This window comes from Pan paniscus, chromosome Y (assembly GCF_029289425.2).
Source record: "Pan paniscus chromosome Y, NHGRI_mPanPan1-v2.0_pri, whole genome shotgun sequence".
In the NCBI taxonomy this organism is placed as follows: Eukaryota; Metazoa; Chordata; class Mammalia; order Primates; family Hominidae; genus Pan; species Pan paniscus.
This window is the reverse complement of record NC_073273.2, coordinates 18003039-18030382: the sequence shown is the minus strand read 5'-3', so window position 1 is coordinate 18030382 and position 27344 is coordinate 18003039. Positions and strand designations below refer to the sequence as shown.

Below are 27344 nucleotides of genomic sequence, written 5' to 3'. Positions count from 1 at the left end.
GGAAACTTATGGAAACATTAATATTAACATTTCTGACTACACACACACACTCTCACACACACACGTGCACACACAAAGAGGTTGAACCAGCATTGGCAAGTATCTCATCGAAGGATTGCTCAGCATCTGATGATTCCACAGCTGAATTATACCAAAAATGTGAGGAGACCTTCCATCAATTCTTCTCAAACTCTTTCCCTTAAGAGATAAACCTTGCAAGACGGCCAAATAGGATCAGCTCTGGTCTGCAGATCCCAGTGAGATCGACGCAGAAGTTGGGTGATTCCTGCATTTCCAGCTAAAGTACCTGGTTCATCTCACTAGGACAGGTTGCACAGTGAGTGCAGCGTATGGAGCGGGAGGCAAAGCATGGTGGGGTGTCGCCTCACCCGGGAAGTGCAAGGGGACAGGGAATTTCCCTTTTCTAGCCAAGGGAAGCCTTAAGAGTCTGTACCGGAAAGAATGGTGGATTCCGGCCCAGATACTGCACTTTTCTTATGGTCTTCACAACTGACAGGCCAGGAGTTTCCATCCTGTGCCTGGCTCAGTGGATCCCACCCCCACAGAGCCCAACAAGCTAAGATTCAGTGGCTTGAAATTCACGCTGCTAGCACAGCAGTCTGAGGCCCACCTCAGATGCTTGAGCTTGGTGGGTGGAGGGGCATCCACCATTGATGAGGCTTGAGTAGGCGGTTTTGCCCCCACAGTGTAAACAAAGCCCCCTGGAAGTTCAAAGTGTGTGGAGCCCACCACATCTCCCTGGGACACAACACCTGGGGGAAGGGGCAGATGGGGGTGCAGCCTCAGCAGACTTAAATGCCCCTGCCTGACAGCACTGAAATGAGCAGCGGTTCTTTCAGCACAGTGTTCAAGCTCTGATAAGGGACAGACTGCCTTTTCAAGTGGTTCCCTGACCCCACCTTGTATCCAGACTGGGAGACACCCCCCAGTAGGGGGTCAACAAACACCTCATACAGGAGAGCCCTGGCTAGAATCTGGCGGGTGCCCCTCTGGGACCAGTCTTCTGGAGTCAGAAATGTGCAGCAATCTTTGCTGCTCTTCACCCTCCACTGGTGATACCCAGAAAAACAGGGTCTGGGGTGGGCCTCCAGCAAACTCCATCAGACATGCAGCAGAGGGGCCTGACTGTTAGAGGGAAACCTAACAAAGAGAAAGGAATAGTATCAATTTCACCAACATCAAAGGCCAAAGTTAGACAAATCCACAAAGAGGGGAGAAACCAGCACCAACCGTCTGAAAATTCCAAAAACTGAGAATGTTTCTTATCTCCATAGGATCACAACTCCTCACCAGCAAGGGAATAATGAGTTTGACAAATTGAACAGAAATAGGCTTCAGAAGGTGGGTAGTAACAAACACCTCTGAGATAAGGAACATAATCTAACACAATGCAAGAAAGCTAAGAACCTTGAAAAAAGGTGAGACGAATTGCTAACTAGAACAACCAGTTGAGAGAAGAACATAAATTACCTGATAAAACTGAAAAACACAGCACAAGAACTTCATTGAAGCATGCACATGTATAAACAGCTGAATCCATGAAGCAGAAAGAAAGATATCAGACATTGCAGGTAAACTTAATGAAATAAAGTGAGAAGAGGAGATTAGAAAAGAAAAGAATAAAAGGAATGAACAAAGCCTCCAAGAAACATGGAACTATGTGAAAAGACCAAATCTGCATTTGATTGGTGTGTTCCTTGATTACGTTTTTCTTTATTGTTATTTCAACAGAGAGAGGTAAAAATATGAGACTCAAGATAGATATTTCTTAAGATATAATTAACTTTTTTTATTTTGGAAAACATAAATTATGTAAAAGCAAAATATTAAAATATCTTTATCAACTTGATTCAACAGTTCTCAACTGAAGCAAATGTCAGGTATATTGTTTTATCTGTATAGAATTTTTTTTTCTTTTTTCTTTTTGAGAGGGTGTCTCTCTGTTATTGCCGAGGCTGGAGTGCAATGGCATGACCTGTGCTCACTGCAACCTTCAGCTCACCGGTTCAAGAGATTCTCCTGTCTCAGCTTCCTTAGTAGCTAAGATTACAGGCGCCCGTCAATATGCCAGGATAATATTTATTTATTTATTTATTTATTTATTTATTTATTTATGTATTTTTATACTTTAACTTTTGGGGCATACATACAGAACTGCGGTTTTGTTACATACATATGCACGTGCGTCCCATGGTGTTTTGCTGCACCCATCAGCCCGCCATCAACATTAGGTATTTCCTAATGGTATCCCTCCCCTAGGCCCTGACCCCCCGACAGGCTTCAGTATGTGATGTTCCCCTCCCTGTGTCCATGTGTCCTCATTGTTCAACTACCACTTATGAGTGAGAACATGTGGTGTTTGGTTTTCTGTTCTGTTGTTAGTTTGCTGAGAATGATGGTTTCCAGCTTCATCCATGTGCCTGCAAAGGACATGAACTCGTGCATTTTTTATGGCTGCATAGTATTCCATGGTGTTTATGTGCAACATTTTCTTTATCCAGTCTCTCATTGATGGCATTTGGGTTGGTTCCAAGTCTTTGCTATTGCGAACAGTGCCGCAATAAAGGTACGTGTCTTTATGGTAGGATGTGTCTTTATAGTAGAATGATTTATAATCCTTTGGGTATATACCCAGTAATGGGATTGCTGGGTCAAATGGTAGTTCTGGTTCTAGATCCTTGAGGTATCGCCACACTGCCTTCCACAATGTTTGAACTAATTTACCCTCCCACCAACAGTGTAAAAGCCTTCCTATTTCTCCACATCCTCTGCAGTATCTGTTGTTTCCCGAATTTTTAATGATCACCATTCTAACTGGTGTGACAGCATATCTCACTGTGGTTTTGATTTGTCTTTCTCTAATGACCAGTGATGATAAGCTTTTTTTCATACATTTGTTGGCTGCATAAATGTCTTCTTTTGAGAAGTGTCTGTTCATATCCTTTGACCACTTGTTGATGGGGTTGTTTGTTTGTTTTTGTAAATTTGTTTAAGTTCTTTGTAGATGCTGGATATTAGCCCTTTGTCAGATGGATAGATTGCAAAAATTTTCTCCCATTTGTAGGTGCCTGTTCACTCTGATGATAGCTTCTTTTGCTGTGCAGAAACTCTTTCGTTTAATGAGGTCCTGTTTGTCAATTTTGGCTTTTGTTGCCATTGCTATTGGTGCTCCAGACATGAAGTCTATTCCCATGCCTATGTCCTGAATGGTATTGCCTAGGTTTTCTTCTAGGATTTTTAGGGTTCTAGGTCTTATGTTTAAGTCTTTAATCCATCTTGTGTTAATTTTTACATAAGGTATAAGGAAGGGGTCTAGTTTCAGGTTTCCGCAAATGGCTAGCCAGTTTTCCCCACACCCTTTATTAAATGGGGAATCCTTTCCCCACTGCTTGTTTTTGTCAGGTTTGGAAAAGACCAGGTGGTTGGATACGTGTGATGTTATTTCTGAGGCCTGTGTTCTGTTCCATTGGCCTATATATCTGTTTTGGTACCAGTACCATGCTGGTTTGCTTACTGTAGCCTTGTAGTATATTTTGAAATTAGGTATCTTGATGCCTCCAGCTTTGTTCTTTTTGCTTAGTATTGTCTTGGCTATGTGGGCTCTTTTTTGGTTCCATGTGAACTTTAAAGTAGTTTTTTCCAATTCTGTGAAGAAAGACAATGGTAGCTTGATGGGGATAGCATTGAATCTACAAATTACTTTGGGCAGTATGGCCATTTTCATGGTATTGATTCATCCTATCCATGGCCATGCAATGTTTCTCCATTTATTTGTGTCTTCTCTTATTTCCTTGAGTGGTGGTTTGTAGTTCCCCTTGAATAGGTCCTTCACATCCCTTGTAAGTTTTATTCCTAGGTATTTTATTCTCCTTGTAGCCATTGTGAATGGGAGTTCACTCATGATTTGGCTGTCTGTTGGTCTGTTATTGCTGTATAGGAATGCTGGTGACTTTTGCACATTGATTGTGTATCCTGAGACTGCTGAAGTTGCTTATCAGTGTAAGGAGATTTTGGGCTTAGATGATGGGCTTTTCTAAATACACAATCATGTAATCTGCAAACAGAGAAAATTTGACTTCCCTTTTCCCCATTGGAATACGGTTTATTTGTTTCTCATGCCTGATTGCCCTGGCCAGAACTTTCAATACTATGTTGAATAGGAGTGGCGAGAGAGGACATTCTTGTCTTGTGCCTGTTTTTAAAGAAAATGCTTCCAGTTTTTGCCCGCTCAGTAGGATATTGGCTGTGGGTTTGTCATAAATAGCTCTCATTATTTTGAGATACATTCTATCAATACCTAGTTTATTGAGAGTTTTTTTTTTCCTTTTAGCATGAAGTGGTGTTGAATTTTATCAAAGGCCTTTTCTGCATCTATTGAGATAATCATGTGCTTTTTGTCATTGGTTCTGCATATGTGATGGATTAGGTTTATTGATTTGCATATGTTGAACTAGCCTTGTGTAGCAGGTATGAAGCCAACTTGATCATGGTGGATCAAGTTTTTTGATGTGCTGCTGGATTCAAATTGCCAGTATTTGACTGAGGATTTTCTTATTGATGTCCATAGGGGATATTGTCCTGAATTTTTCTCTTTGTGTGTGGGTCTCTGCCAGGTTTTAGTATAAGGGTGATGCTGGCCTCATAAAGTGAGTTAGAAAGGATTTCCTCTATTTTTATTGCTTGTAATAGTTTCAGAAGGAATGGTACCAGCTCCTCTTTGTACCTCTAGTAGAATTGGGGTGTGAATCCATCTGGTCCTGGGCTTTTTCTGGTTGGTAGGCTTTTAATTTCTCACTCAATTTCAGAACTTGTTTTTGGTCTATAAAGGGATTTGACTTCTTCCTGGTTTAGACTTGGGAGGGTGTATGTGTCCAGGAATTTATGCATTTCTTCTAGATTTTCCAATTTATTTGCATAGAGGTGCTAATGTTATTCTCTGATGGTGGTTTGTATTTCTGTGGGATCAGTAGTGATATACCCTTTATCCTTTTTGTTGCATCTACTTGATTCTTCTCTCTTTTCTTCTTTATTAGTCTGGCTAGTGGTCTATTTTGTTGATCTTTTCAGAAAACCAGCAAATGCATTCATTGATTTTTGAAGGTTTTTTTGTGTGTGTCTCTATCTCCTTCAGTTTTGACTCTGATCTTAGTTGTTTCTTGTCTGCTGCTAGCTTTTGAATTTGCTTGCTCTTGGTTCTCTAGTTCTTATAATATGGGTGGAATTGTGTTGACTTTAGATCATTCCTGGTTTCTCTGGTGGGCATTTAGTGTTATAAATTTCTCTCTAAACACTGCTTTAAATGTGTCCCGGAGATTCTGGTAGGTTGTGTCTTTGTTCTCATTAATTTCAAAGAATTTATTTATTTCTTCCTTAATTTCATTATTTACTCAGTAGTCATTCAGGAACACATTGTTCAGATTCCATGTAGTTGTGCAGTTTTAAGTGAGTTTCTTAATCCTAAATTCTAGTTTGATTGTACTGTGGTCTGAGAGACTGTTCTTATTTCTGTTCTTTTGCATTCACTGTGGAGGGTTTTACTTCCAATTATGTGGCAATTTTAGAATAAGTGTGATGAGGTGGTGAGAAAAATGTATATTCCCTTGATTTGCGATGGAGAGCTCTGCAGATGTCTACTAGGTCCCTTTGTTTCAGAACTGAGTTAAAGTCCTGAATATACTAGCTAACTTTTAGTCTTGTCGATCTGTCTGATATTGACAGTGGAGTGTTAAAGTCTCCCACTATTATTGTGTGGGAGTCTAAGTCTCTTTGTATGTCTCTAAGAACTTGTTTTATGAATCTGGGTGCTCCTGTATTGGATGCATATATATTTAGGATAGTTAGTTCTTCTTGTTGCACTGATCCTTTTACTATTATGTAATATCCTTCTTTGTCTCTTTTGATCTTTGTTGATTTAAAGTCTGTTTTATCAGAGACTAGGATTGCAACCCCTGCTTTTCTTTTCACTTTCCATTTGCATGGTAAATATTCCTTCATCCTTTTATTTTGAGCCTGTGTGAGCCTGTCTTTGCACGTGAGATAGGTCTCCCAAATACAGCACACCAGTGGGTCTTGGCTCCTTACCCAATTTGCCAGTCTATGTCTTTTAATTGGGGAATTTAGCCTATTCACATTTAAGGTTAATAATGTTATGTGTCAATGTAACCCTGTTATTATGATGCTAGCGGGTTATTTTACCCGTTAGTTGATGCGGTTTCTTTATAGTGCCAAAGGTCTTTATACTTCGGTAAGTTTTTGAAGTGGCTGATTATTCCTTTCCATGTTTAGTGCTTCCTTCGGGAGCTCTTGTACGGCAGGCCTGGTGGTGACAAAATCTCTCAGCATTTGCTTGTCTGTAAAGGATTCTATTTCACCTCTGCCTGTGAAACTTAGTTTGGCTGGATATAAAATTCTGGGTTGAACATTCTTTTCATTAAGAAAGTTGAGTATGGGCCCCCACTCTCTTCTGGCTTTTAGGGTTTCTGCAAAGAGATCTCCTGTTAGTCTGATGGGCTTTCTTTAGTGGGTAACCTCACCTTTTACTCTGGCTGCCCTTGTCATTTTTTCCTTGATTTCAACCTTGATGAATCTGAGGATTGTGTGTCTTGGCGTTGCTCTTCTTGAGGAATATCTTTGTGGTGTTCTCTGTTTTTCCTGAACTGGAATGTTGGCCTGTCTTTCTAGGTTGAGGAAGTTCTCCTGGATAATACCCTGAGGAGTGTTTTTCATCTTAATTTTGTTTTCCCTGTCAGTTTCAGGTACACCAATCAAATGCAGATTTGGTCTTTTCACATAGTTCCATGTTTCTTGGAGGCTTTGTTCATTCCTTTTATTCTTTTCTTTTCTAATCTCCTCTTCTCACTTTATTTCATTAAGTTTACCTGCAATGTCTGATATCTTTCTTTCTGCTTCATGGATTCAGCTGTTTATACATGTGCATGCTTCAATGAAGTTCTTGTGCTGTGTTTTTCAGTTTTATCAGGTAATTTATGTTCTTCTCTCAACTGGTTGTTCTAGTTAGCAATTCGTCTCACCTTTTTTCAAGGTTCTTAGCTTTCTTGCATTGTGTTAGATTATGTTCCTTATCTCAGAGGTGTTTGTTACTACCCACCTTCTGAAGCCTATTTCTGTTCAATTTGTCAAACTCATTATTCCCTTGCTGGTGAGGAGTTGTGATCCTATGGAGATAAGAAACATTCTCAGTTTTTGGAATTTTCAGACGGTTGGTGCTGGTTTCTCCCCTCTTTGTGGATTTGTCTAACTTTGGCCTTTGATGTTGGTGAAATTGATACTATTCCTTTCTCTTTGTTAGGTTTCCCTCTAACAGTCAGGCCCCTCTGCTGCATGTCTGATGGAGTTTGCTGGAGGCCCACCCCAGACCCTGTTTTTCTGGGTATCACCAGTGGAGGGTGAAGAGCAGCAAAGATTGCTGCACATTTCTGACTCCAGAAGACTGGTCCCAGAGGGGCACCCGCCAGATTCTAGCCAGGGCTCTCCTGTATGAGGTGTTTGTTGACCCCCTACTGGGGGGTGTCTCCCAGTCTGGATACAAGGTGGGGTCAGGGAACCACTTGAAAAGGCAGTCTGTCCCTTATCAGAGCTTGAACACTGTGCTGAAAGAACCGCTGCTCATTTCAGTGCTGTCAGGCAGGGGCATTTAAGTCTGCTGAGGCTGCACCCCCATCTGCCCCTTCCCCCAGGTGTTGTGTCCCAGGGAGATGTGGTGGGCTCCACACACTTTGAACTTCCAGGGGGCTTTGTTTACACTGTGGGGGCAAAACCGCCTACTCAAGCCTCATCAATGGTGGATGCCCCTCCACCCACCAAGCTCAAGCATCTGAGGTGGGCCTCAGACTGCTGTGCTAGCAGCGTGAATTTCAAGCCACTGAATCTTAGCTTGTTGGGCTCTGTGGGGGTGGGATCCACTGAGCCAGGCACAGGATGGAAACTCCTGGCCTGTCAGTTGTGAAGACCATAAGAAAAGTGCAGTATCTGGGCCGGAATCCACCATTCTTTCCGGTACAGACTCTTAAGGCTTCCCTTGGCTAGAAAAGGGAAATTCCCTGTCCCCTTGCACTTCCCGGGTGAGGCGACACCCCACCATGCTTTGCCTCCCGCTCCATACGCTGCACTCACTGTGCAACCTGTCCTAGTGAGATGAACCAGGTACTTTAGCTGGAAATGCAGGAATCACCCAACTTCTGCGTCGATCTCACTGGGATCTGCAGACCAGAGCTGATCCTATTTGGCCGTCTTGCAAGGTTTATCTCTTAAGGGAAAGAGTTTGAGAAGAATTGATGGAAGGTCTCCTCACATTTTTGGTATAATTCAGCTGTGGAATCATCAGATGCTGAGCAATCCTTCGATGAGATACTTGCCAATGCTGGTTCAACCTCTTTGTGTGTGCACGTGTGTGTGTGAGAGTGTGTGTGTGTAGTCAGAAATGTTAATATTAATGTTTCCATAAGTTTCCAAATGTTAATATTACCTCTTCAATGAGTGATTATTACAATTCAGCATGTACTTTAACAAAATAACATAAATATAACATAAATTGTATCAATGTTTACTTAAACATAGTAGAACTATACTGGGACTATGTGAAGAAAGGAAAGAGAGATCCAATTGTTACTGTGTCTATGTAGAAAAGGAAGACAAAAGAAACTCCATTTTGACCTGTACTAAGAAAAATTGTTCTGCTTTGAGATGCTGTTAATCTGTAACTTTAGCCCCAACCCTGTGTTCACAGAAATATGTGCTGTATTGAATCAAGGTTTAATGGATTTAGGGCTGTACAGGGTGTGCCTTGTTAACAATAAGTTAGCAGACAGTATGCCTGCTAAATCTCGTCGCCATTCTCCATTCTCTATTAACCAGGGACACAATGCACTGCGGAAAGCCACAGGGGCCTCTGCCCAAGAAAGCCTGGGTATTGCCAAGGTATTCCCCCACTGAGACAGCCTGAGATATGGCCTCATGGGAAAGGAAAGACCTTACATCTCCCAGCCCAACACCCGTGAAGGGTCTGTGCTGAGGAGGAGTAGAGAAAGAGGGAGGACTCTTTGCAGTTGAGATAAGGGGAAGGCTTCTGTCTCCTGCTTGTCCCTGGGAATGGAACGTCTTGGTGTAAAGCTGACCATTCCTTCTATTCTGAGATGGCAGAAAACCACCCTGTGTCTATGTAGAAAAGGCAGACAGAAGAAACTCCATTTTGACCTGTACTAAGAAAAATTGTTCTGCTTTGAGATGCTGTTAATCTGTAACTTTAGTATTAATAAATACTGCTCTGTTACTCTTTGCTACACTGAGATGTTTGTGTAAAGTGAAACATAAATCTAGCCCACGTGCGCATCCAGACACAGTACCTTTCCTTGAACGTATTCATGATAAAGGTTCCTTTGCTCACATGTTTCCCTGCTGACCTTCTCCCCACCATCACCCTGTTGCCTTGCCACATTCCCCTCACCAAGACAGTAAAAACAGTGATCAGTAAATACTGAGGGAACTCAGACACCAGCGCCGGTGTGGGTCCTGGCATGTTGAGCACCAGTCTCCTGGTCCCACTCTTCTTTCTCTATAGCTTGTCTCTGTGTCTTATTTCTCTTCTCAGTCTCTCATCTCCACCTGATGAGAAATACCCACAGGTGTGGAGGGGCAGGCCCCCTTCCTCTGGCACCAAACGTGGGTTCCTTTCTCTAAGGTGAAGATAGGGCAGAGAGTGATCACTGGGGGCAAGTTGACAGGAGACTCCCAAGTACCTCCACGGCCAGCCTTGCGGTAAGCTTGTGCGCTCAGAGGAACTCAGGGTAACAATGGGACAAACTGAAAGTAAATATGCCTCTTATCTCAGCTTTATTAAAACTATTTTAAGAAGAGGGAGAGTTAGAGCCTTTACAGAAAATCTAGTTATGCTATTTCAAACAATAGAACAATTCCGCCCATGGTTACCAGAAAAAGGAACTTCAGATCTAAAAGATTGGGAAGAAGTTGGCAAAGAATTAAAACAAGCAAAGAGGGAAGGTAAAATCATCCCACTTACAGTATGGAGTGACTGAGCCATTATTAAAGCAGTTTTAAAGCGGTTTCAAACAGCAGAAGACAGCGTTTCAGTTTCTGACGCCCCTGAAAGCTGTGTAATAGATTGTGAAGAAGAGGCAGGGACAGAATTCAAGAAGGGAAAGGGAAGTTCACATTGTAAACATGTAGCAGCATCTGTAATGGCTCGGTCAGTGCAAAATGTTGACTACTATCAATTACGGGCGGTAATATATCCTGAATCATCAAAATTTGGGGGAAAAGGTCCAGAATTATTGGGGCCATCAGAGTCTAACCCACGATGGCCAACTCCTCCTCCCACGGTTCAGACACCTGTAACATTACAACCTCAAATGCAGGTTAGACAAGTACAAACCCCAAGAGAATATCAAATAGAAAAGGATAGAGTCTCTACCTTGGCAGTGCCAATCCAGATACAATACCCACCATATCAGCTGATAGAAAATAAAACCCAAACGCCGGTAGCTTATCAATACTGGCCGCCAGCCAAGCTTCAGTATTGGCTGCCTCCACAGGTTCAGTACAGACCTCAAGCGGTGTGTCCCACGCCAAAGAGCAAGGCATCATACCAGCAACCCACAGCGCGGGTGTGTAATCCATCAGCACCACAGGGCGTGGCGCTGTATCCTCAGCTGCCCACTATGAGACTTAATCCACCAGCACCACCTAGTGGACAAGGTAGCACACTGCACGCGGTCATTGATGAAACTAGAAAACAGGGAGATCTTGAGGCATGGCAGTTCCCGGTAATTTTACCACCGGTAATGGCCGGGGAAGGGGCTCCAGCAGGAGCACCTGCGGTGGCTCTTGCTAGATATGAACCTTTCACCATGAAAATATTAAAAGACATGAAGGAACGAGTTAAACTATACGGACCCAACTTCCCTCATATGAGAAACAATATGGGGACATCAGAGGAACAGAAGAAGTTGACATCCACCAAGAAAGCGGAGCCGCTGAGTTGGGCACAATTAAAGAAGCTGACACAGTTAGCTGAAAAAAAGCCTAGAGAACACAAAGGTGACACGAGCTCCAGAGAGTATGCTGCTTGCAGCTTTGATGATTGTATCAATGGTGGTAAGTTTCCCCATGTCTGCAGGAGCAGCTGCAGCTAATTATCCTTACTGGGCCTATGTGCCTTTCCCGCCCTTAATCTGGGCAGTTACTTGGGTGGATAATCCTACTGAAGTGTATGTTAATAATATTGCATGGGAACCTGGCCGCATAGATGACCGCTGCCCTTCCCAACCTGAGGAAGAAGGAATGATGATGAATATTTCCACTGGGTATCGTTATCCTCCTATTTGCCTAGGGAGGGCACCAGGATGCTTAATGCCTGCAACCCAAAATTGGTTGGCAGAAGTACCTACTGTCAGTGCCACCGGTAGATTGACTTATCACATGGTAAGTGGAATGTCACTCAGGCCACAGGCAAATCATTTGCAGGACCCTTCTTATCAAAGGTCGTTAAAATCTAGGCCTAAGAGGAAGCCTTGCCCCAAGGTAATTCCCAAAGGATCAGAAGGCCCAGAAGTTTTAAGTTTGGGAAGAATGTGTGGCTGATAGTGCGGTGATATTACAAAACAATGAATTGGGAACTATTACAGATTGGGCACCTCAAGGTCAATTCTATGGCAATTGCACAGGACAAACTCGGCTGTGTCCCAGGGCACATGTTGAGTCCAGCTGTGAACAGTGACTTAACAGAAGGTTTAGATAAAAGTAAGTACAAAAGGATAGAGCTTCTCTACCCTTGGGAATGGGGTGAAAAAGGAATCTCATCACCTCAACCAAAGTTAGTTAGTCCTGTTACTGGTCCTGAGCACCCGGAACTTTGGAAGCTTACTGTGGCCTCATACCACATTAGAATTTGGTCTGGAAATCAAGCTATAAGAACAAGAGACTGTAAGTCATCTTATGCTATCGACCTAAATTCCAGTCTCACAATTCCTTTGCAAACTTGAGTAAAGCTCCCTTATATGCTAGTTGTAGGAAAAATAGTTATTAACCTAGATTCCCAAACTATAACCTGTGAAAACTATAGATTGTTTACTTGCACTGATTGAAGTTTTAATTGGCAGCACCATATTCTACTAGTGAGAGCAAGAGAAGGTGTGTGGATCCCTGTGTCCATGACCGATCGTGGGAGTCATCACCATCCGTCCATATTTTAACTGACATATAAAAGGAGTTCTAAACAGATCCAAAATATTCATTTTTACTTCAAATTTTTGAGGCAACAAAAGGCCATTTAAATTTGGTGCCAGGAACTGAGGCAATCACAGAAGCTGCTGATGGCCTCCCAAATCTTAACCTGGTCACTTGGGTTAAAAACCATCGGAAGTTCCACTATTGTAAATTTTGTGTTAATCCTTTTGTGCCTGTTCTGTCTGCTGTTAGTCTGCAGGTGTCCCCAGCAGCTGCAATGAGACAGCGACCATCGAGTGCGGGCCCTGATGACGATGGCAGTTTTTTTCAAAATGAAAAGGGATAAACGTGGGGAAAAGAAAGAGACATCAGGTTGTTACTGTGCCTGTGTAGAAAAGGAAGACAGAAGAAACTCCATTTTGATCTGCACTAAGAAAAATTGTTCCGCTTCGAGATGCCGTCAATCTATACCTTTAGCCCCAACCCTGCGCTCACAGAAACATGTGCTGTATTGAATCAAGTTTTAATGGATTTAGGGCTGTGCAGGATGTGGCTTGTTAACACTAGGTTTGCAGACAGTGTGCCTGCTAAAAGTCATCACCATTCTCCATTCTCTATTAACCAGGGACACAATGCACCGCGGAAAGTCACAGGGGCCTCTGCCCAAGAAAGCCTGGGTATTGTCCAGGGTTTCCCCCCACTGAGACAGCCTGAGGTACGGCCTCGTGGGAAAGCAAAGAGCTTACATCCCCCAGCCCGACACCCGTGAAGGGTCTGCGCTGCGGAGGAGTAGAGAAAGAGGGAGGCCTGTTTGCAGTTGAGATAAGAGGAAGGCTTCTGTCTCCTGCTCATCCCTGGGAATGGCATGTCTCAGTGTAAAGCTGACCATTCCTTCTATTGTAAGATAGGAGAAAACCACCCTGTGGCTGGAGGTGAGATATGCTGGCCGCAATACTGCTCTATTACTCTGTGCCACACCGAGATGTTTGTGTAAAGTGAACCACAAATCTAGCCTACATGCCCATCCAGATACAGTTCCTTTCCTTGAACGCATTCATGATACAGATTCCTTTGCTCACATGTTTCCCTGCTGACCTTCTCCCCACCATCACCCTGTTGCCCTGCCCTCACTCCCCTCACCAAGACAGTAAAAATAGTGACCAGTAAATACTGAGGGAGCTCAGAGACCAGCGCTGGTGCGGGTGCTCCCATGTTCAGCGCCGGTCTCCTGGGCCCACTGTTCTTTGTCTATACTTTGTCTCTGTGTCTTATTTCTTTTCTCAGTCTCTCATCTTCACCTGTTTGGAAATACCCACAGGTGTGGAATGGCAGGCCCCCTTCAGGGCTATATCTCTTAATGAGAATTGTGTGATCTGCCAATTGGAAAATAAATATTCCTTCTTGCTACAATGAGAAAGGATATAAATCAATCTATTAGTCAGTGAAAGCTTGTTTTGCTTTTACAGATGTGCACATTGACTAACTTTGCTAACATGTGTAAGTTGCTGGGAAGCGAGGGTCTTTCATTATGATAACTTCATCAACTATGTGAACTATTTTGGGGTTTACATGCTCCAAGTCACATAGTGACCTATCATCAAAAATCATTTTCTCTTCAATTTCTCAATTTCTGGAAACATACAAAAAGCCGGTTCCAAAATTGTTTTAAGGACTATTAATAACCTAATTTATTTCATTTTTATTTTTGGGTGTATTTTTTATTTTATTATTATTTTTTAATTTTGCTGTAAGTTCTGGGATACATGTGCTAAGGTTGCAGCTTTGTTATATATGTATACATATGCCAGGGTGGTTTGCTTCACCTATAAACCTGTCATGTAGGTTTTAAACCCTTATGCATTAGGTATTTGTCCTAATGCTCTCATTTCCCTTTCACCCCACCCCCCAGCAATCCCCAGTGTGTGATGTTCCCCTCCCTGTGTTCATGCGTTCTCATCTTTCAACTCCCACTTATGAGGGAGAACGTGTGGTGTTTGTTTGTTTGTTTTTTTATTTCAGCTGCATATAAAAATATTTGTGTGTATATATATTTCTTATTATTATTATACTTTAAGTTTTAGGGTACATGTGCACAATGTGCAGGTTAGTTACATATGTATACATGTGCCATGCTGGTGTGCGGCACCCATTTACTCGTCATTTAGCATTAGGTATATCTCCTAATGCTATCCCTCCCCCCTCCCCCCACCCCACAACAGTCCCCAGAGTGTGATGTTCCCCTTCCTGTGTCCATGTGTTCTCATTGTTCAATTCCCACCTATGAGTGAGCACATGCGGTGTTTGGTTTTCTGTCCTTGCAAAGGGCTAATATCCAGAGTCTACAGTGAACCCAAACAAATTTACAAGAAAGAAACAAACAACCCCATCAAAAACTGGGTGAAGGACATGAACAGACACTTCGCAAAAGAAGACATTTACGCAGCCAAAAAACACGTGAAAAAATGCTCACCATCACTGGCCACCAGAGAAATGCAAATCAAAACCACAATGAGATACCATCTCACACCGGTTGGAATGGCAATCATTAAAAAGTCTGGTGTTTGTTTTTCTGTCCCCGTGCTAGTTTGCTGAGGATGACGGTTTCCAGCTTCCCTTATTCATGATCTGTTTTGCTTTTCCATTTTTTATTATTCAATTTTAGCAAGTGTATCCACCAAGAAACTTATTCTTTCTTCTGAGTTATCCAATTGGTCTTTTGTGCGCAATTGCTTGTACATGAAAACAACTGTAGCAATTGCAACGGTTGTCAATTTTAGTCCCTATGACTATCTGCATTCCTGTGGTATCCATGGTTAATTTTTTATTTTATATTTATTGTTTGAGTATTTTGTCTTTCGTCTTTGTTACCCTTCCTAAACATGCATCAATTTTGCCTCTCTTCCAGTAAACCCTACTATTAATTTTCTTGATGTTTTTTACTGTAGAACAGAATTATTTTATTGTTGTTCTAACCTATTTCTTCTGCTAACTTTGGGGATAATGTTAGGTTGTTTATTTGACATGGTGCTTCCTGTTGATATAGGTGTTTATGTATTCAAACTATTTCCATATGACTGTCTTATTGACCCACTGATTGTTTAATTTGTTTAATTTTTATGTAGTTGTGATTGTGTTGAGGAAACCTATTTATTACGATTTCTATTTTTAAGATGTCCTTAGACTTCCTTCTGGTGTTGGAATAGAATTTATTTTAAGGAATATGACACGTGCAGTTGAGAAAACACGGGGCTTCTACAACTGATGGATGCAATATTCTATACATGACTGCTAGGTTCATTTGGGCTGAAGAGTAGTTTTAGTTGGATGATTTGCCTGCTTAATTTGTGCTTCACTGATGATGGGGCGTTGAAATCCTCTACTAATATTGAATTGTGGTCTATTTCTCCCTTGAGATCTATCAATGTTCGCTCTATTTATTTACATGTTTCAATATTTGGTGAATATATATTTATAATAGTCATATTATCTTGGTATGTAGACTCTTTTTTCATTATATAATATCCTTCTTTGTCTCCTGTTGCCATTTTTCACCTGAACTCTATTTTGTCTGCTCTAAATAAAGCTACATCTGCCTTTTTTTGGTCTATGTTTGCACAAATGTCTTCTTCTGCTGCTTTACTTTCAGCCTTTTTTTTGTTTTGTTTTTTATAGGTGAAGTAAATATCTGGAGGCCACAGAAGTTGAGTCTGAATACAGTCTTTAAATATAAACGTTAACTAAATACACTTGATATTTATTAAGTTCAGGGGTAAATGTGTGGGATGTGCACGTTTGTTACACAGGTCAAGGTGTGTCATGGGGGGTTGCTGTTACAGACTATTTCACCACGCAGGTTGTAAGGCCAGTAACCATTAGTTACTGTTCCTGTTTTTTATCTTTCCTTCCATCCTCCACCCTCTGGTAGACCCCTGTATGCATTCTTCCCTTTCATGTGTCCAAGTCTTCTCATTATTTTGCTTCCAGTTATAATTGAGAAGATGAGGTATTTGCTTTTCCTTTCCTATGTTACTTTGCCAAGTATAATGGCCTTTTGTTCCAACCATGTGCCTAAAAAGGACATAATCTGATACGTTTTTATGGCTGCAGAGTGTTCCACGGCATATATGTACCACATTTTCTTTATCCAGGCTATCATGCCAATCTAAATGGCCATTTAGATTGATTCTACATCTTTGTCCTTGTGAATAGTGCTGTACTGGACATACACGTGCAAGTGTCTTTATAAAAATAACACTTTCTATTCTTTTCAAGATACATTCAGTAATCGAATTGCTGAGTTGAATGGTATTTCTTTGTCTCGGTCTCTGTGGACTCACCACACTCTCTTTGTACTAGTTTACACTCCCACCAACAGTGTAAAATCATTTCTTTTGTTCCCCACAAACTCACCAGCATCTGTCATTTTTTGACTTTTTTAATAATAGCCAATTGGACAGGTGTGAAATGGTACCTCACTGTGGTTTTGATTGACATTTCTTTGACGATCCATGACGCTGAGCTTTGTTTTCAGGTTTGTGGGCCACATGTATGACTTCTTTTGAGAGGTGTCTGTTCATGTCCTTTGCCCAGCTCTTAATGAGGTTGTTCATTCCTTTGTTAGTTTTTGTACACTTTTCAAGTTCTTTATAGATGCTGAATATTAGAAGTTGGTCAGATGCATAGATTGCAAAATTGTCTGTTATTCTGTAGGTTGTTTAACTCTGTCAATAGTTTTAAGCAAAGGGATACCAATAAGTTGCATTCCTAGTCTCTGAGAACACAGATTTTAAAATACTTTTACTTACTCAGCCTCCCCAGGCCTCGTTATTGTGTAATTTTACCATCAGCTTCCACTGAAGGTAATTATTGCTTGATGAAGACTTAATAGTGCCACTTTGTGAATTGTGCCTTGAGCTTTCTGATCATTTCTTTGTTTCCTTTTCTTCCTCTCTTATTTAACTTTGAGTCTGTGTGTTTGATGTTTTCCTGTAGTGGTATTTGCTGAACCTTTTAGATTTTCTGTGTAGTCGAAACTCATGTAAAAATATCTGAGGCAATATATGGTGGTTGTAAGTTGATAATAACATCGTTGAAATTGATTGCATGCACCAATTCTGAACTGTATGCTCTGGATCAATTCTCAACTCTCTCTCTCTCTCTGTGTATATACACACACACACACACACACACACACACACACACACACACATACATATATCTCTCTCTGTACATATATATACATATGTATGTACATATATACATATACATATATACATACATATACATATATATGCATACATACATATACTTATATGTACAGAGAGAGGGAGTTATTCTCAACTATATATATAGTTATATTATATACACTTGTATATAGTTATATTTACTATACAAAATATTTGTGTGTATATATCATTTGTATATATTATATATATGTGTACATACATTATATATTATATATACACATACTATATATTTCATATAGTATATATGTGTGCATATACTATATTATATACAGTATATGTGTGCCTATGAATACTATGTATAACATGTAAATAAAATAAAGATATAGGTATGAATGTGTGTATATATTTTATATATAGTATATATGCATATATAATATATCACATGTATATTATATATAATTTATACTGTATAAATATAACACATAATATATAACATATACATAATATATAATGTATAGTATATAACATATACATAATGTATAATATATTTAAGCAAAGAGAAAAGTATGTGTATATACCCATATATTATATAATAGATATTACATATACACATACACACTATATATATGTACACACATTTATACAGATATATTTATTTATTTATTTCAAAATGTATAATTTTGTGATTTGTATTCCTTGTCAAATTAAAGCAGCCATTATTATTTGCAATCATTTTATCTCTCCACCTTCACATTAAAGATGCACGTTATTAACTCACCTCCATTACAGTATCAAAGTGTTCTTTATTTTACTGAGTACTTTTACCAGTGAGCTTTATCCTTTCTTACGTTTTCATGTACTAATTAGTGTTTTTCTCTTCCAGCATGAACACCGCTCTTATCATGGCTTATAAGATAGGTCTTATGGCAATAAACTTCCTCAGATTTTGCTTATTTGGAAAACTTCATCTTTCCTTTATTTTGGAGAAAAGTTTTCCTGGGTGCATTACTCTTAGTAGGCAGGATTTTTTTCTTCATATTATTATTAATAAGTAAATGTTATCTCACTCCCCTTAATTGCAGTGTCTCTACTGACAAATCTGCTAGCTGTTGAGAACTCTCTTGTAGGTGATTTTATTCTTTGCGTGTGTGTGTGTGTGTGTGTGTGTGTGTGTGTGTGCGCGCGCGCACGCGCGCGCACTTCTGCTTTCAGGACTGGCTCTTGTGTGTTTTTGTCTTTTTAAAAACGTTTGAAAGTTTCACCTCAAACTATTTTAGTGTCGTTTTGTACAAATCAATCTGATTGGAAGAGTCTCTTTGTATGTCTAAATATTTACATTTTTATGCCAGTTTGGAAAGCTGCTGTCATTTAAAAATTGTTGTTTCTACCTTTATTTTTTTTTTCTTGTTTTACTCTTGTGATGAGTAACATTACTGTCTTCATGCTGTTTCATAAATCCCGCAAGCTCTCTTTTTTCCTTTTTTACTGCTGTTTTCTTCTGAGACCCTATATTTTGAAATAACTGGTCTTTTAGTTCCCAGCATGTTTTTTTGTGCCTGATTAATTTTGATGTTGATGCTGTTTTTTATTTTAATGTTTGTTAAATATATTTTAGCTTCTGGGATTTTGCATTTTTCATCATTGTCGTGCCAGGGTGGGTCTGGCATCTTTCAGTAGAGGTACCAGTCTGGAGGCCTGGTCCCTGAGAGCCTTCTCAGTGCTCTGTGGCATGCCAATGTTAGCATTTAAGGAAAGTTTGCTTATCATCATCCTCTCCTTTAATCAGCCATTTTCTCTCTCTGCACTTTGCTAACAGGTTAGTAGAAGGATGACGAGACTAGTATAAAACTCCCATTACTACGCTTTTAAATTATGTCTTTTCTTATTATTGTGCTACCACCCAGGACTCCTATCACCCACCTGGTTTCAGTCTTACGTATGAGCACATATTTTCAAGTGTGAATATTTGTTCATATTGATTCTTCTACGAGTGGGAGCGGATTGGTGAAGTTTTCCATTTCCTATTCCTTCTCCTTGCCTCTCCTCAACTCTTTACTTCATGTTGAAATTATACATGGGTTTATCAACTTATAAATCTCGATACTGTTCTTTTCTTATGATGGATGTAAATTTTCTAGTTGTGTAATATCTGTGCTCCTCAATCTTTTGTTATGATTATAGTTTTCTGACAGAATACAGCCTGACAGCCATTATTATTAGACAAAGTTATGAAATAGTCAGCTGTGTAACTATTGCACATGTCTCCCTGGAATGTGGATGGAGATGTGGTTACTGCGTTCATCTTATACGTATTATTACTGTAATACGGTTGTGACCTTTTAGGCTTTATAAATTCTTCTTAGTTTCTTACATATGTATATACAATTTCAAGTTGTATAAACCTTAAAGGCTACTTAGTGTGAACACATTTGTGAGGAGTGCATATGTTGTGCAGTTTTCCTGAAGACTAATGCATATTCTTATCGTCGGCACACCTCTATTGCACATGTATAGAAATTAGTTGGCAGTATACTACCTAGGTATTTTTTATACCTTGAAACCTGCATGTATAAACTTTACCTTCTCCTTTTTTTTTGTGAGAAGAAAGCATCTAGGATTTATAAGATATGTGCTCTTCCATTGTAAGAAAATGTATGTGATCAACCCTGTCCTCATTCTCACCTAGAATTTAATGGAACCAGAGACTTACAAACCTTATTTTTCCCCTTATCATTACACTGAGTTTGCTGCCAATGTGAGCACATATATTATTGAATATACATATGAGTTGACAATACACATTATTACTTTTTTGTTCTTGAGTTTAAAATGCAAACTCTCAGCTGCACCATGTGTGCTAATTTTCTTTACTCGGTATGAATGCGTTGTGGTCTGGTATGAAAATTCCCAAATCCTCCCTCTTTGCCCATGGATGTAATTATCCAACTACAGTAACACTGTTTAGAAGTTTAGCTGATAAGGTGATCCTTTTGAGTTAATAACTTTACATATCTTGATGGGTTTCTTGGCTGTATTAATAGGGGATGACCTTTAATGTTGGATAAAAATAAATTTCTGAGGTGTACCAATTTTTATTTTTTCTTGTTTGAATATATATGTGTGTGTATATATATATATTTAATCATGTATACATGTATATGTACACACACACACACCTATTTGAACATATATATAAAGAAAAGTAACCACATACACACACATACACACAAAATCTCCTTTTCTTGACCAAAGAAACAATGTGCTCACTATGTAAACCAGTCTTTTTCTTGTGTATGGGTGTGCATTTCACATAAAGATTTTCCAGCCCAATTTAATTTACATTTGAATGAGGCATGTCTACACTCATTTTTTGGTTTCTTCTTTAAATTTTTATTTTATTTTGAATACCAGTATCACACGTCCTTGTTGGCTACATGGAAATATTGCATGATGCTGGGTTATGCAGTGTGAATTTCAACACCCAGCTAGTGAGCATGGTATCCAATAGGTAGCTTTTTAGCCCACTTCATTTTTTTATTCTCTGTATTTCCACAGCATCTGCTGCTTCCATATTTACGTGCATGTATTTTCAATGCTCATCTTCTGCTTATAAGCGAAAACGTGATTTTTTTTTTTCTGTTCCTGCAATAAATATGGCCTCTGTCTGCATCCGTGTTGCTGTATATGTCATCATTTCATTCTGTTTTATTGCTGCATAGTATTCCTTCGTGTATAGGTACATTTTTAAATCCCATCTACCACTGATGAACTGAATACTAGTTTTCTGTGTGCAGTCCACCTAGGTTGACTCCATGATTTTGCAAATTTGTGTAGTGCTGCATTAAAGTTATGAAAGCATGTGTCTTTTTGTTGGGATAATGTGCTTTTCATTTCTGGACACATACCTAGTGATAGAATTTCTGTGTGGAATGTTAGCTTCATTTTAAGTCATTTGAGAAATCTTCAGCCTGCTTTCCTAAGTGGCTGAACTCTTACGCATTCTCATCAACAGTGGGGAAGCATTTTCTATCCTCTGCAGCTTCATGAGCACCTGTCTCTTTTTTTTTATTTAATTTTTTGACTCTTAAATAACAGCCATTCTGACTGGTGTGAGATGGTGTCTTATTGTGGTTTTGATTTGCATTCATGAAAAAATTAATGATGATGAATACTGTTATCATATACTTATTGGCCACTTATATGTCTTGTTTAGAGAAAGGCCTGTTCATGTCTTTGAGTACTTTCAATAGCTATTTGTGTTTTTCTTGTTGATGTGTTAAAGTTTCCTGCAGATGCTGAATTTTAGACCTTCGCTGGTGCAGCTGGGAAATATCTTCTCTTGTTCTTAGGTTTTCTGTTTGCTTCAAACTAATATTGATGATAATTGGTTCAATTTTATAGAATATCTTGCCAAAAAATAGAGCGTTCTGTGCTCATTTTACAAAGACAATGGAGTCTCTTCTGTAACACTCCTGACTTCTCTGTAAGTGGATAAAAGCTTATATTTATATCAATATAGGTCTTCTTCTTCTTTATTGGACACGGATGTGTTCTTCCTCACTATATAAATTCTGTGCTACACATGCATGGGTATTACCATAAGCCTTCAGGTTGCATGAATCCTGGTTGTTCGGTTTTATTGCAATTATGATTATGATTATGATTATTCTTCTTTAACAGTGCATAGTGTCAGGTAAACCAAACCTAGCTTTGCTCTAACTTTGATATAAATCAAAGTTTCCCAATTGTATACAGTTAGGCAGAATATTTCCAATGTCTGCAAGAGTACTCTCATGCCTTGTTTAGTTTGCATGTAAGGTAACCCGTGTGTTACAGAAACATTGGCCACTTGTTTGATTATAAAACTGTGTATCCCTCTTAAATGAACATTGGAAACTGCTTGAACAGAAACACACTCTTTTTACCTTTATATCCGCCGTCTTTGGCCATCACTGAAAATCAACACAAGCTTACTGGCTGTATACAAACTGAAATTTTTCTTTCTGTGACCTAGATCTAGAACTTTCTGATAAGTTCTGAGTTAATCCTACATGCTCACTCATGTGAGCTTCTTGATTGTGAATAAACAGACAGACACACACACACACACACACACTCTTGCATTTTTAAAATTATTGCATATGAATAAGAAAGCTTAGGAGCTATCTTCTCAATTCTAGTTTTTGGAACTGAGATGCTAAATTTAAATTTGTATGAATGTTGGCCTTTTTTTTCTCTCAGATAGATGGAAGCTTTTGAGACATTTATCCCTTTCCAACATATATATTATATATATATATATATATATATATATATATATATACACACACACACACACATATAAATATATATAATGTATTTTTTTTGAGACAGGGCCCCACTTTTCCACCCAGTCTGAAAATTCATGTCAATACACAAATCAAAGTAGGTTAGTGTTCTTATATTATATTTATGTATACATATGTGTGTGTGTGTACTTATGTATGTATGCAATGTAAAGAAGAATTCTTACAGCTAACTTTACACACTGCTTTCAATGTAGACAGCCTAGGGGTTATAAATCACATGGATAAATGCTATATTCATGGAAGAAAAAGTGTGGCGTTTGTACCTACCAGTCATTTTCGTCACAAATAAGAACATTTTCATTAGGCAAAGACTTAATAGAACCAAAAATTCACATTTAACAATGAGAACGAAGGGTGCCAGAAAACAGGAATGGTACTCACTATGGAAAAGGTATAATCAGTTACACTGAAAAACCTCAAACACAAACACAGAATTACAAACATAAATCAAAATATCAAAAAGGCAAGCTCATTTATCTTGCTCTTTTGGGCCAGGGCACACTCATTTACTTTCAATGCAGTAGGACACAGGCTTTATGCAGCAATGATCTTACAACCATGGCAACTAAAAAATTCACAGAAGAGCATACAGGTCTACAACCAGAGCTCATATATATGTAACAACCGTTTTTCCACCAGAGACTTGTACATTTACTACAGAAATAAGAGGTCAAAATTTATTTTTTGCTACATAATCACTGACTACTTGATCCAGATATGAGCATGCCCCCTGCCTGTGTAAACTCTGGCTTCCACTTGTCATAATGCTAAGTAAACTCTAACTTTCATAAAATCAGACCTTCTTCATATACAAGTGACATGGTTCAAACAACCCAAACACTCGTAACTTTCAAAAACAACAGAAAAAGAGATCTCCAGGTTTATACTTGAGAGCTTTTAACCTTAACAGCAAAAGTTAGTTCAGGTAATACGTAGGCAGAAGGTCTGATTTATAGCCCTTCCCTCCTGGCATGAATAGTAATTTGATGACCTCAATTAACCGAAAAAGAACGTTTTATTGAAGAGGCAGTGAGATTCTTGATTATATAATCTTAGCTATATTTCTGGCATTTTTAGTAACTTTCTCATGCTAAATATCTGGCTTTTAAAATTACAAACTTCATTAACTTGGAGGGGAATAGGAGTTTCCTGGCTGTACATAAGCTTGATGGCTTTCTTGGGGTGGATTTGGGCCCATGGGCTGTATGCAGGCTTCCTGTCTTTGCCAATCTTCACCTTTCTCTTTCATTTAAAAGACAACCTTCAGAGCCGTGCAAACAATAAACTGCTGTTTTCTTGCATATTGAATTCTGTTCTCTGACTGAGAACCCCTGAACCTTCTATTTTCTAGATATAAATGTAACAACCCAGATTTATAAATTATGGACTAGCCTTTTGCACAGGAGCATGCTCATGCTTTTATCTCTTTCCGATGGACATAAGTTAACCATTTAAATAAAATCTGGCCTCCTCCTTCCTGATAAAGGAGTATAATTGTCTGTAAATATACAGAAAGTGCGCTTCCGGAATATGGATGCGTCTTCCAATCTGTGTAAACCATGAACATTCTCAGTCTATTGGGATCTAAAATTTACATTTCGATAAGCTGTAGACAGTCTTTTCTTTTTCTTCTGAGATGGAGTCTTGCTCTGTCACCTTGCTGGAGTGCAGTGGTGCAATCTCGGCTCACTGTGACCTCTGCCTCCTGGGTTCAAGCAATTCTCCTGCCTTAGCCTTCTAAGTAGCTGAGATTACCGGCACCCGCCACCATGCCCAGCTAACTTTTGTGTTTCTGTGTATTTTTAGTAGAGATGGGGTTTCTCACCATACTGGTCAGGTTGGTCTTGGACTCCCGACCTCAAGTGATCTGCCCCCTTCTGCCTCCCAAACTGTTGGGATTACAAACATGAGCCACTTTACCCAGCCTGTGACAGCATTTATCTAACGTGGTGGTGTGCTTCTTCCGAACCAGGCTTTTATTTTTGGCCTGGATATAGTGATAAAGTTTCCAGCTCTCTAAACTCTAACGCCCCTCACATTGGTCATGAACATGCTCTTCAAAGTATAAATATTGCTGTATCAGAAACATGCAGACTTTGATCTCTTACCCATCTTTAACCAACTGTGGTGGGGCTTACCATCAGCGGAGAGGGACTTATCATAGAGTAACAGTTCAGAGCAAGAGCTTTGGGGTCAGACTTAGGCTTTAGTGTTAGCTTCACAGTCAACTGTGACCCGAGAAAGAAGAAGAATGGGCCCTTTCCAGCTGTTTTAGATAATATTGCTAGTATGGTAGCCTGCACATGGCTAAATGCTCAGTCTTGTAAACAAAAGTCTTATTATTTGGTATTCCCCGGGGCTATACATTTTACTTCAGCTAAATGCTGATATCCATAGAATCATGTAGAAGAATAGGTAGGTAAAAAGAAATACAATGGTGCATTTACATTTTACAGAGTTTCTTGAAGCTCTTGAGATTAACGATGGCAGGAAATTCATCACTTATTAAAGTAATTATCCTTGGAGATGGTGGAGTTGGGAGGAGTTCACTTATAAACAGATATGTAACTAATAATTTTGATATCCAGCTCTTTAAGACAATAGGTGTGGAATTTTTAAATAAGATTTGGATGTGGATAAACATTTTGGTGCCACTCAGATTTGGGGCGTGGCAGGTCAGGAGTGATTCTGAAGCCTGAGGACATCATTTTACAGATATTCTGTCTGCGGCCTGCTTACTTTTAGTACCGATGATTCTCAAAGCTTCCAGAACTTTAGTAACTGGAAAAAAGAATTCATATATTATGCAAATGTGGAAGAACACGAGAGCTTCCCTTTTGTGATTCTGGGTAACAAGACTGACATGAGATAACAGCAGATGTCTTCAGAAGAAGCCCAAGCTTGTGCAGGGACGACGACCACTATTTTTATTTTGAAACAAGTGCAAAAGATGCCACAAGTGTGGCAGCAGCCTTTGAGGATGCGGTTTGAAGGGTTTCTGTGAACGAGGATATGTCGGCTCAGTTGATGCACACAGACACAGTGAATCTTCATCGAAAGCCCAGGACTAGCTCATCTTGCTGTGGATTGTTAGAGGTTGCTGCTGCATTCTAATCAACTCACAGGTATACACAAAATCGACATGCGGATAAAAAAGAATTCGGGTTTGCACCACGGTATCATCTACTAATAAATTTCAAATGAGTGTATTGTCCTGCTTTATTAGTTGGTGGGGGAAGGGACACATCCGCTCATGGAAGAACATGTTTTCTCCATAATGGCACTTTGCATTTCTAAATTGTAATATTTGTCTAAAAACGTTTCTTTGATTTACATATGTAGGTTACAGAGCTAAGAAATGAGATAACCAAGAAGAATTATAATTAAAATAAGAAACTTGTCTACGCTACAATTTATACATGAATTTTTTTTTCCTGGGGAAATGGATTACTACTTTTTATATCTACAAGTTTTTATGCAACTAGCATTGCATTCTTGGTTCAAGGAAATAATTTCCTAAAGCAAAAATGTTAGATATAGAAGACTAAAATCTAATGTATTTGCAACGCATTGTTACTTAGTTTACTTCTTCATTCTCTTCAAAATGACTTAACCTTCCGTATTGTTATCCTATGTTTCATTAGAATTACTCTTAGTAGTAATTACTCATCATTTGTGTGCCATGAGGGCACCTCTACCCCCATAGATCATGTTCCACGGTCCCAGGAGAAGGGTAGGTCCCCAGTGGTACAAGAGTTGCTTCATACAGTTTGTCATACATCCAGCTGAATTTGGGCTACCCAGGAATGGAAATCATTTCCATAAACAGAGTTCAGTTTTAAGAAAAAGGCCAACTACTGAACCTGGAGAACAGACAAATGTGCATCTGATATCACAGTTACAATGTGCTGTGTGGAGGATACAAAATTACAATTCCACTAATGCACTAGGTAATATTTGTGTTACTTTCTTCAAACTTGGGGAAGCCTCCTAGTTGAAGTTAAACCATTCCTTTTTAACACAAGACACAAGTAACATTATAGCTCTCAATTGATTTAGCTATGTATTTATTTAGTTTCTTCTCTATCACTGAACATTGTTTACTTATCTCAAGGAATTTTTTTGATTCCCAAATACCTGTTCCAATGATCAGACTTGATGAAGCAAATTGTGATCTTTCATGGATGAAGTTCATATGCTGTGTGGTTGGTGATTATCTGATTCTACAGAGGATAACCAAAGCCTACACTGAGTGTGAATGAGACCCTCAACTGGGAAATGATGGGGATATCAAAGTACATGCTGGGTGAGGGGAGCTGGCTGTCATATAGGGAAAGGGTTTTTGAAAAATTACATCAAAACATTTCTCTCCTTGGCCCCACCCAATGGGAATCAATGTAAAAACATTCTGGTAAGCTAAGCTTTTGAAAGTCTAATGTCCTAACATAAGTGTCGATTTTGCCATCTGTAAATATTTTATGGAAAATACAATAGAAGACGGTTGGAGAACAAAGCAGGTGGTGAGTGTGCAGCTGGAGTGGTGGAAATCTGCTGCAGAGACTCACTAGGCAAAAGAACCATAGATCAT

General features: G+C 39.4%; 2 pseudogenes; one reads left to right on the top strand and one right to left on the bottom strand.

Annotated features, from left to right (window-relative positions):
• Positions 1–27344, bottom strand: part of LOC134729856 (RNA-binding motif protein, Y chromosome, family 1 member B-like) — a 314139-nt pseudogene that overhangs the window by 200655 nt on the left and 86140 nt on the right.
• LOC129395493 (ras-related protein Rab-9A-like) lies at positions 25240–25870 on the top strand (annotated as a pseudogene).